Source organism: Anabrus simplex, chromosome 1, assembly GCF_040414725.1.
Source record: "Anabrus simplex isolate iqAnaSimp1 chromosome 1, ASM4041472v1, whole genome shotgun sequence".
Taxonomy (NCBI): domain Eukaryota; kingdom Metazoa; phylum Arthropoda; class Insecta; order Orthoptera; family Tettigoniidae; genus Anabrus; species Anabrus simplex.
The window spans coordinates 456028496-456041201 of NC_090265.1; the positions used below are offsets into that span (position 1 = coordinate 456028496).

General features: G+C 39.1%; 1 protein-coding gene across 1 annotated transcript in view; it reads left to right on the plus strand.

Annotated features, from left to right (window-relative positions):
- Positions 1-8993: 8993 nt before the first annotated feature.
- Positions 8994-12706, plus strand: part of LOC136867277 (cytochrome P450 6j1-like) — a 32059-nt gene continuing 28346 nt past the window's right edge. Inside the window, exon 1 of the mRNA XM_068226837.1 lies at positions 8994-9042. The gene's annotated coding sequence lies outside the window, so the exon portion shown is untranslated. The remainder of the gene's footprint in view (positions 9043-12706) is intronic.

A 12706-nucleotide genomic window follows, 5' to 3' on the forward strand; every position in this document is an offset into this window, starting at 1 on the left:
ACAGCAAGATTGAGTTATCACATGAGAGTAAAATTACATCAACGAATGAGCTGGTATAATCATGAATCAGACATTATTTAGATATTTCGTCGAAGACTTGTTCTTTAGACCTAGGGCCTTCTCGAACATTCATCTGTACCTTGAGATTGAAATTACTGGATTACTTGAGAAAATTTGGGATATTCCCACGAATTAAAAGTACATCGATAAACATGGACTTTCATTTTCTTCATCTGAAGACACTAATATTAGGCTACACTGCATTTATCGCGAATAATCCATAAACATGTGAAAAACTCAGTATCGCGAAGATTCATGCCACTTATTCCATATACTCTATCCGTACAATGTACCACAATGACGACTTTAACTCGTCGCACCTTAATCTCAAATGTATAGCCGTGAAATATCAGGACCTACCATCGTCCTACAAATACATAATCTCCACTTAAAAGTGTCTCGATGATTAATTACATCCAATTAATTATCACATGCTTCCAATGCACAGGTTCATATTAAATTCGCACATAGAATTTGGACTCAATATCCCGATGACACGTTGTCTCAGACACGAGGTACAAGTAGAAGTTCAAATACAAGGAAAATATAGAAAATACGGACGAAATATCCTACCATTAAATCCATCAAACATAAACTAATTCATATTCGTGACGAAATTTACTCAATAAGCAAAGATGGTGTCGATAACACATGGATAACTCTCTCAGAACCCTCACTGTCAAATTCATGGCCACATGGTCATTAAATAATCACATGTGTCAGTTTTATGACGTATTCGAGCAAATAAACTGCCATAAAAAAAAGTGTCAAAATAGCTTACTAAGAAAAAGAAAAGGATAGAACAAAACTACATAGAACAGATATAAATGAGACGTAATCGACTTAACTTATAGATGAATCTTCATGTCTGGAAGTCTGGGTTCTCAATCAGCCATGCCAGGAAGAAAGAATCTGCATCCCGGCGCCGCCAACGATGGTCAAAGGTTTAGAACCTCATGGTGAAGCACTGGTAATCCATGATGTGAGATTCCGTCCTCTTCTGGAATTTATTCACGTCCACGTCTTCCGAGTCCACTCGTAAGAAAGCTGAAACTTACACAAAATATTTTAGAGTAGGCTCCAAGCACACACGTAACAGTATTTTGGAAGTGACACGTACTTTAAGGGATTAATGTCTGCACATTCGACGTCTGATCACAGCACTGTTCTAAATTATATCCAATTTTCAGACGTGTAGAGCACAGGAGTGAAGCGACGTTCCACGCTGAGCGACTGCAGGTGGTAATCCAAGACACGCCAGAGGGTGTGTGAGAGCGAGTATTCGTATCACATGACTTAAATGTCATGTCTGGTGCACATACCCGGAAGTAAAGTCAATTGAGGGGCTAAATTCTTCTACTGTACGAGTCTACAACTTCATCACCATCTTAGCCACAAGGTCGTGCAAATTATTCCAAAATTTCAGTTTTTAATTTATATCCTCCAAATGTGCTATTCTTTTATCCAGTTTATTTTACTTTAGTCCTTGAGCCTTCCGTAATTATGCACGTCGCCACCAAAGCTATTACAAATATTTCATTCATATCATTCCTCGCAAGTACAGGTGACACGCGCTGGCCTCCTTCTTCCAGTCACCAACCTTCATTTTTTTATTTTTATTCCGTTAGCCGGTCGGCCGCTCTCTGCACAAAAAAACTCGTTCGCGCCCCTGCCCAAGGTCGCGCGCACCCCATCTCGCCGACAAGCAGACACAAGCCGCACCAACACCTGTTCTCTCATTCGTGGCCTCACGGTCACAATATTAGACAATGAAAACAATCAGTGATGTAAAATACATAGTTCAATATACACTGAATACCTTACTAGAACCTACTGTACTTAAAGTTACCACGTAAGGCCCCATGTAATTACAATGAAAAGCTTCAGTTATTTTTACCTTGCAGAAGCGGCACGAAGAGGGAAGTTTACCACTTTCTTTCTCATGCTATGAGACGTGACATCACTCGCACGTGCCGAGGGTGGATGGACACAACCAAAGTGTTGGTTAAATAAATATATTTATTAAAAGGAATTAGCAGCAAAACTTATACAACAAACGTCCTATAATGGCGTGTGCGACAATTCGATCATTATTAATACAAACTTTAGATCGCTAAACAGTTTCCAAGGGAAAACTGACAAAAGGACTCGCTGGTCGGGTCAACCTATTTCACGTCATCGGAATATAGTGCCTATCAAACGAGATCATTTAACCAGTCAATCTGTTACGAGATATTTTTAAATGTTCATGAACAATGTCACTAGTAATTTAGCAAGTACTTGGTTACAGTTAAACTTGCCTTAAACACATTTCTACAAGATCGGAAAATATATGTAAATTTTCTTGGCGGCAAAGAAAATGCTTAAGGGAGGGGATAGAGACTATTAAAAAGGACACGCCATCTTGAAGTCACCCTGCACTGAATCATTTGAACTCGAGAGAGAGTGTCATACGGTTGGGAAATTTGTCGGCAATTAACAGACTATGTCCAGCAGGGAACTTAGATTTTAGTCGATGTGGCCGGAGTATTGTCTCCAAGTGGAGACAATTTTTGTTCATTAGAGAGTCTTAATAACATGCGAATGCGGTCATATCTAGGCCGCAATAGTATTAGCGAAGTTTAAATAATATTGCGTTTTAAAAGGCATTTCATGTGTGGTCGACAGTACAGACAGTCGTGTTTGGTCCGCGAAAATATCGAGTGAAGGGTATTTCTTTTTTTATTCATTTATTCCAGGAAAGCAACAATGAATAAAATTAAATGTCAAGCCAGAAGTGTCAAAATGGCTAGATAAATGACCGGAAAGTTGCTGGTGAACTAACGATTTGGAAGCTGGCGTAAATTTAAGGTAGGTGAATCGTCACCATCACCACCTATATAATAGTTTCATGATGTCACCTCTTATATATTTCGTTCGGGTAGTTGTGACGCAGTTTGGTCACCCATTTATGTCGTGAAATGTCAGAAATATGACGAAGGGTCATTTGTTTTTATGCGTGGATAAATTTTGGAAATGTTTATGAGTGCCGTGTGGTGTGTTGAAAAACAGTCAATTTGATGGTTATGAAACGATTGACGTCTAAAGTAGATTGACATTTCCGCGCGCTTATGTCTGTATTTTGTGGTGTCAAGTTAAGATTTTTAATCTGATGTAAAATTTTTATCTTTTAAATTATGACGAGAGAGTTGTGTTTGAAATCCGTGGTTACCCATTTTCAGTCGAGTGTAGGCATGCTGTCGTGTTGAGCAATGTAAGATTTTAGTAAGGAGAGTTACGAGAACGGATCGATGAATATCTGTTACGAAGGGAGTGCTATATTTTTTGTCCGCTTAAACTGTGTATAACTGACAATAAATAACAGTAAATTTTTGTCAGTCATTTTTGTGAAGTCCAGTTCAGAAATACGAGATCACGTTATGCGGAGATGTTTCATTATCAGAGTATTTTGTGTGGTTATGCATTGTGGTTCCTAAGGATTATATTCCATTTTTATGTCATCGAGATTTGTCGTGTTTTGAAGCAAGAGGTTTAAGTCTTGTTAAAATGTGATTTGAGGTAGGAATTTTGTGAGTCAGGTAATTCGAAACCTGTAATTGATGCCAGGAGATTCTGCGTAAACCCGAGGATTTATTTGTGTAATGTTTAGAGATGGAAACTGGGTGAATTCCACGTAAAAGTGTAGATTCGCGATGTGTATGAATATTGAATGACATCTTAAAGTAAATCTCTGTGTATATCTGTTTGGGTCAACAATGTCGTATTCGTGAATTTATCAGGGAGACTGGATATCATTTCTTTAATGGCCAGTTTAAACGTGTATAGAACGGCTCTCGTCAAAGCGAAGGGGTAGCTCCTTCCGCTAGGCAGCTGATCGGGGAGTTCGAGTTGCGAGATAACGGTATCTTTATGGTCTGTCGACGTGTTAAAAATCAGATTGTATTTAGAATGGAGCTCGTAATTTTGCAAGAAACTAATTGAAATTTTTATCAATGAGTAACGCGTACGTTATTAGATCGCATTCGTTAATAGTAATGTGTTTAACCGAGATCTGAACGTATATTTAAAACAACGGAAGTTAGACTATAATGAGCGGATTTTAACCATTTCCAGAGTGTCCAAAATAGAGCATTGGTGGTAGTTATTGAACTTATTTTTTTTGAGGGATGCACAAAGCCTTATTTAAATGACATGATGGGAATTTAAATAGTGTTGGCTTATTTTACGTCGAGTTTTACTTATGCAGATTTTGAGTACTTAATAATTAGGGTTATTCAAGTGTTAATAATTGCTAATGTTAAGTTAAACTTATGGTCTGACGTCATGAAGATAATATAATAATGGAAAGGAATAAAAATGTATTTTGTTTCCAGCTATTACGACGCTAAACATTATAATATAACCACGTCAGAATTTGAGTAGGGACTTGTTAAAGAAACCATTCGTCCGCGGAGATAGAATTTGTTGTTAATTAGGATTTATAAAAATCATTTCAATGTATTTCGTAAACTCAGTGGAAACCGTATTCGAGAAATAACTTAAAGCTAAGTGATTAACTTGAAAATCTATTCTGAAAATCTTAGTTTATTTTGCTGGGAAAGTTCAATTGTTAACGTAACGATTAAGGGGACATGTCCGAATGCAAACGATTTTACTGTCACAAAGTATTGTGAGCGTTGTTGTTGTTGTTGTTGCATTATCTGACTTTGATTGATTGAGCATTAAATCTGCTGAGGTTACTAAAGTGGAAACTTCGGTCATCAACCGATGTAACTTAGATCAAGGTCATATGCCATTATAGCATCATTTTCCTTGCGGTCATCATCCACAATGACTTTAAAGTAAATTGGAAAGTTAGATGTCGGTCCGTGACCTAGTCGCAGGTCACATCGATTCAATTAACGGTCCATGCCGTACAGCCACTGTGTGGCACATACCGATTGGACTGCCTTAATTATACCAAGAGTCCAAAGTTCGTGTTACGAGGGCTGGACCATCACGAATCATTATGATGGTACATGTAGTCTCACACGAAGCCGAATTTAAAGATCTTCAGACTTTCGTTACTTCATTCTTAACTTGTGACAGTGGTTTCTAGTAAGGATGCTCATCAGGCAGTTAAGTCAAAGCTTCTTAAACCAGTATATCTCTCCTCTGCGCTGTAAATATTGTTGATTATGTTGATCGAACAAGACAAATTCGAGTCATAATGTTTTTACTTAAATAAATCACAATTTTCTTAGATTGGATCTTTCATTTGGTACATAGATTTAAATTACTAAAACCCGCCTCTTACCTCAGCAAGTGACGAAGAACCCGTTAAAGACCCAAGAGACAGATCTCGTGCCAATTGCTGATAGGTAAGGCCTCCAAGGGTTCAATATAAAACAAAATCCTATTTTAATATTTCAACATCGGTGCATCTTCATAAGTCCTAATAAATCGCTGGTCTGCAATTTCTTTTCTATCTGTTTTCGACATTTGAGGAATGACTTATCTGGTAAGATTACTCACTTAACTGAGAATTCACACAAAGGAATACGCTTAACCATTCGCTTTATCTTCTTAACATGTACAATCAATTTTGTCATAAACGCCTTCATGATCATTCAAACCATTCCATGGCCTCCGCCGTATATGTCACTGCTGGACCTGAATGTCGCATATAAAGAGTTGCTTTATTCTTCCGCTGATATGTGATCTTTTCATTTACTGGTTTCCGCTTGAATACGCTTCTGGACATAATTATCCGAAAACCATAGGGTTCTGAGCTTATGAATTTACGCATTCATCCCATGTCCATCAATATTTATGTTCAAATGAGCGAGTTATCTCGGCCTGCAGACATAGCTGGACGTATGGTGACTGGACGTATAACAGCTGAACGTACAGTATACAGTACTTCCGTATAATTTCCGTTGACTTCCTCGTTCTCATAACCTTCAATGGATCCTCTATCTCTGATCCGGGACCATTGGAAGGTTATAATATCAAATATTCCTTTCAAACACAGGCCTATTTTGATGTTTCAAATATAAACCGTTTCAAGGAGACCAGATATCTCATGTTCAATCCACTGAAAACGAAAATAATCGAAAATAAGCTGGTAAAATCACAAAATTAACCTAGCATGTGGACTAAAAATTCGGTTTTCTATGAACAAATTTCAATGTACAGTAAGTATGATGGTTCCCCAGAAAATTGCGCTCTCACGTGTTTAACACCCATTCCTGAGCACCCGAACGAAGTTCACCAACAGTTAGCATCGCTGACGTGGAAAAACTTTTCAGTAGTCATAGTACCGAGCTGGCTGGTGTTTCGTATCCGGTAACTGAGACTCTCAAAACATAATTGTATGTTCTTTTTTTAAATTAAGATAAAATCGGACTGGAATTCCACACTGTCTTCTGCCAAGGTGAACATCAAACTGTCTTTCAAACATCCGGAAGTCACCAAAGTGTTATATACGTGTATATGATACGTGCACGACCTTGATCAATGGCACTTAGTGATTAGTCCAGACGCTTGAGTTTACGCTGTGCTCGCACTCTTCATTTTTATTCACCGGAAATGCGGAGTGGATCCCCATGGGCAAGACATATTGGAACTGTGAACGCAAGAAATAGTACCCAAACCGACCTATAACGAAAAGTAATGGAACAAACTTATTGGTATTAAAAGGCCCGGAAGAATCCGAGCATTTACACGCGCTAATTTCGAAGAAGCTGAATCTTTGAAAATCGTGGAGAATATGAAGCGAACATCCCGAAATCCCACAAGCTCAACGACTGTACTAAGAAACTAATTATGAGAAGTCACTTCAGATGTCTTGGAGGCTCTACGTGACCGACAAAATTTGAGGAAAGCCATTGCACGGAGTGTCAGAGAGATATACCATAGACCCCTCGCACATCTGAAGAACTTGGGAAAGTGCTTGAGCATTACAGGTGTACAAATGCAGGTCACAACTTTTACTGTACGATTCCTTCGAAGACAAGGATTATAATCTTCCTTGCGGAAGAAATATAGTTTTCAACACTTGGGATAATAACAGCAAAATACCGAGCTCGATAGCTGCAATCACATAAGTGCGATCAGCATCCAGTATTCGGAAAATAGCGGGTTCGCACCCCACTGTCGGCAGCCCTGAAGATGATTTTCCGTGTTTTCCTATTTTCACACCAGGAAAATGCTGTGGATGTTCCTTAATTAGGGCCATGGCCACTTCCTTCCCACTCCTAGCCTTTTCCTGTCCCATCGTTGCAGTAAGACCTATCTGTGTCGATGCGACGTAAAGCAACTTGTAAAAAAAAAAAAAAAAAAAGTACATATATCTGATGAGCTATTACTGGAAGGTTGATGGCAATTTCACGTGCAGTCCGCAAATATTTGTTCCAGATATTTACAATTATCAGCCCAATAGACAAGGTGATGATTAACAACTGGCACTTCCGGTGGTATTTTGCACTTTTGCGGAAGCTGCACAAACTAAATGTTTCTATTGGGAAATCTATTAGATGAAGTAGGCTTAGTTGGGAAAATGTATGCCTTGGGAGAGTTTACTTTCGGGAAATTTGTCCGCAGGATAAAATGGCATTTGGAATACTGTCCATTGAAGAACATAGATTGGAGACAATGTACTCAAACCCTTTCATGTTATTTAAGATATTTCGAAGAAACATTGGCATTTGGAATACTGTCCATTGAGAAAAATAGCTTGGGAAAATGTCTCTCAACGCTTTCAGGTTTTTTAAGATATTTCGAGGCTAAACAAGTATGTTTTTACTACACAGGAAATAAATACGGGTGTAAATGCATTTAGATACAGGCTATTATACGCACTGGATAGGGATCAAAGTCCGCACTCGGGAGATAGTGGGCTCGAACACTGTCGGCAGCCCTAAATATGGTTTTCCTTGATTACCCATTTTTACACCAGGAAAATGCTGAGGCTGTACCTTAATTAAGGCCACGGATGCTTCCACCCCACTCTTAGCCCTTTCCTATCCCATCGTTGTCATAAGACCTATGTGTGTCGATGGAATGTAAAGCAAATTGAAAAAGTCACATGACATATTTTAAGGTTATGCAGTTCATAAATACATTGCAGGACAGTGAACCGAACACAGTCATGTGGTGCTGTCAACAAATAATACAAATTCCCTTTTTTCCCCTCCTTCCACTTTTCCTACGTCCTTGTGGAGTTTCGGGTGCGAACTGTGTTACACATGTGGACTTGGCCCTGTTTTAAGATGAGATGCCCTTCCTGACTCCAACCCTGTGGGTATGTACTCGCATTCGAGTGTTTCTTAGGTAATAATAATGGCGCACGGTGTGTTGACGCCCACGGGTGAGGATATGGCCCTACTTAGGATGTAATCTTACGTTGAAGATGACACAAGCACCCAATCCCTGAACCAGAGGAATTAACCAATTAGATTAAAAACCAGACTCAGCCAAGAATCGAACCTGGGACCCCTTGGACACAAGACCAGCATGCTAACCAGCTAGCCACGCAGCCGGACGTTTCATTCTTGATTGGTAGTGTGGTGCTTTGTGTGTGTATTAGGGGGAGTTTGCCGAGACGAATACAAAGATCAGTCCCCGAGTTAGAGTGTTTAGCCAGACACTATTGAATTTCCCGACCCGGCCGAAAATCAAACCTGGAAACTTCTGAGCGGAAAACTTGGATACTGACCATTCAGCCACCGGAGTCAACAAATAATACAACACCGTACTAAATTAATGGATATCAAACGATGGATGGTTTTACTATATTAATGTTTGCTAATGACGTCTGTTTACTCACGTTTGTAAATTCTGATAAGAATGGAGATTAATGCTGTCAGAGAGTAGCGTGTTCAATGACCCTTATCACATAAAGATCTGTATGTTATCATTACTCGACTCTATATAAATGCAGTTGTATCATCATGCATTTCAGGTTTGGACTGAAAATTGTACGGATCGTTGTAACCTGAAGTAAGTATTTGCATTTCCTTACTGGTACTTATTTTCATTTTTTGATGTTCGAAGAAGTAGTATAAATTTGTTTTGCACAATTAGTGAAATTATTACTGTTCTCTTTTCTTCTTTCTTTCTTTCTTTCTTTCTTTCTTTCTTTCTTTCTTTCTTTCTTCATTATGCTCATTCAAAGAGTGTGGTTGAACTTATCCCCCCAAAATCTCTTCATGACTGCACTGTGTTGCATCCTTCGTTCTGTAGACCTCTTCGACAGACCTGCACCAGACCTCCCGAAGGCCGCACGCCATTATTTTGTAGTTACACGCAACTTGATTTGAGACTGCTGTTGATAAATTCACGAAAAATGCTGAAATATGGTAACTTAGGCTTTAATATACAGTAGAGTATATGTTCAAGGTCTAGTCTTGCCATTTGCAGGAACATTGACGAGACACAAAATAAAGACGGCATCAAGGGGTATTAGTTTTCTATTTTTTTTACATAATCCCTACCGACATCGATACATTTGTCGTACCACCTCACAAGCTTGGAGAACCGTTGTTGTTAAGGCCTCCTGCGCGCTAGCGACATTTTATCGCCGCTCGCTGGCAATTTTATAAATTGCCGAAAATGGAAACTACTGTATTTTACCGAACCACACACTCTAGTGATTTGTTCATTTCGGCAACATAAGAATTACCTTAGGCTCTATACTAAAAGGGTGAGAAGCTCGTTTCCTGTGGTCGCCGCTTTTGAAACACTGTCCAAGCCTATCGGTGCGCCCTGGCGCTTTTTCGGTTGCTTGCAGTTACTCGTATTCCCGTGTAATCAGTAATCACACAACATATCGCTGGATATCGTTGATTTTATCACTGATATTGAGAGGCTATCGGCAATATATACAGGGTTATTCACCTAACATGTTACAAGCAAATAACTTCTAAACCGTTAAAGATATCAGCATTCTGTTTTCATATTCTTAAATAGTCCGCAGGGTCTTGTAAAATAACGTGCTACTTAGTCTCATGGGGTGATTAATAACCGAGATATTGATACTAACTCCATATTTTAAAGTAGAACGGCACAAATTTATACAGCTGATTTAAAAGTCCATCTGCGTATAAGTTCAAATATGTAAGTATTTTCAAAATCGGACAATTACTTTTTGAGATATAAGTAAGAACAGCATGCGCAGTTTTGCATGCCGCATCAGACTGCGTGAAGTAGGGCAAGGACATATTGAGGCGCAAGCACTTTCCTGGGAGTGAGTTTAGCCACAGAATGGGTACCAGGCATGTAAGCACCTCGTTCACATGTGATGGGTTTGCAAAGTGTGTATGACAGGCGAACACATGACAGGACAGAAAGGGTTGATGTTTAAAACGAATAAAATAAGTACTTTGCCTTGAAATGAACATAAGGAAAGCTATAATTGTCACTGGTTTTAGTGTACAGTTCATACTACTCTACGAGTTGAGAAATAAACATAATACAAAACACCGGAAGAGCTCCTTCTAGAAAAGCAAATGTTCAGAGCTGATCGTAGTGAGATGGCAGCAACACTATTATTTATGTTTTATTTTACACGCATTAATCTCCGCAGAGCTAAAGCGCGACTGTAGTAGCGTGCATTCGGGAGAGCGTAGGTTCGATTCCTGCCTCGCCTAACCTGACATTGATTTTCATGGTGTCCCATGTTCAACACCAGGCAAATACCGGATAGGTACCTTTGTGATAGGCCACGGCCGACTTTCTTTCCAAATCCTTCCCATTCCCATCCGTCAGAAAAAAAAACGCTAAACTGAGCGCACCTATTACATGTCAAAACAAAACAATACAACTTTAATCCCCCTTCCCCGTTGTGTGTTCGCCAGTCATACAATAACGTTGCACACCAGGGTATGTTACGGTACATCACCTTATGTTTACAGTACATGCCTGGTATCCGTTCTGTGGCTGGAATCAAGGCCAGGAAGCAGCTTGCGCCTCAATATGTCCTTGCCCGACTTCACGCCGTCTGATGTGGCATGCAAAACCGCGCATGCTGTTCTTATTTATATCTCAAAAAGTAATTATCCGATTTTGAAAGTACTCAGATATTTGAACTTGTACGCAGATAAACTTTTAAATCAGCTGTATAAATGTGTGCCGTTCCATTTAAAAATATGGAGTTAGTATCAATATCTCGGTTGTTAATCACCCCATGAGACTAAGTAGCACGTTATTTTACACAACCCTGCGTACCATTCACGAATATGAAAACAGAATGCTGATATCTTTAATGATTTAGAAGTTATTTGCGTGTAAGATGTTAGGTGAATAACCCTGTATATACAGGGTTACAGTATTCAGCTAAGTTGTCCACCTCAATTAACTCGTGAACGTTTCAATATATTGACCCGTCGGGATCAGAAAAGATCAAGGGTTGACTGAAGGTAGTCGGATAGGAAAGGAAAACCGGCGGATATTCGCTTTACTTTTACCTGTTACCTAAGACGGTACTAAAGGTGATAAATCATACATTTTATAAATGTGTACTTATGAGCATAGTAGCGAGAATACCTGCTTCTCACAAGAAGGTGAAGCACCTCTGTATGTCATCAGCGAGTTGATACTTCATAGGTATGTAGCGAATATCGAACAGGGCAGTTCCCAGGTGGCAAACGAAGCACGTTTCAATGCATTACATTTTCTAGGGAAGTGCTTGTCCGATTTTCAAAAAAAATATGGTGATGAATTTTTAATTATAGTAGGTTTAAAGCTAGGTGTAGAAAACAGGGTAGTTACATTTAAAAACACAAAGTTAGTACATTATCATAGAAGATATTGGCGCTATGAGGAAGCACTTTAAGACCGATTATGAGTCCCTTGGTATCATTACAGAAAGTGAAATCAGAATGTCGATATCTTGAACGGTTCATGAGTTATTTGAGGTAGACAACTTAGATGAATGACCATGTGCAGTATATAAAAGTTGATGCTGACTTAGGCCGATGACCTCCGATGTTAGGCCCCTTTAAGCAACAAGCAACAACAAGATACTGAATTGAAAGAATATTCAGAGAGGCATTTAAATAACTGAAGAACTTTTTAGGGGATTCACTTAGACCGTTGAAGGGTTTACACAATTATCCATTACAAAGTCCTTGGCTCACAATTAGATGTATCGAAACAATGTCTTTGCCGTGGAATGAAAACAAACACGCGCGCAACTTCAGTGAAATCCATTTTCAAACGGTATCGATCTAACGTCATTGATCTGAAAAGGCTGTCGTCGGTAGCAGATTACGTTCAATTGATTACCGAATCTTTTCTAAATGATTTCAAAAAACTTGGAAATTTGTCGAACATTTCCCTTGATAAATTGTTCCGATTCCTAATTCCTCTTCGTATAGATGAATATTTGTTCCAATTTGTCATCTTGAATTCCAACTTTAAAAGAACTATAGTAGAAATTATACTTTTAGTTGCCAGTGCGCGCCTACCAGAAGACAGGAGCAACATCTCAACTATCAAACTATTTAACCGCCATCGAATGATACATTTTTAATTCATATCAGTGCAATAGTCCGCCTCTGTGGTGTAGTGGTTAGTGTGATTAGCTGCCACCCCCGGAGGTCCGGGTTCGATTCCCGGCTCTGCCACGAAGTTTGAAAAGTGATACGAGGGCTGGAACGGGGTC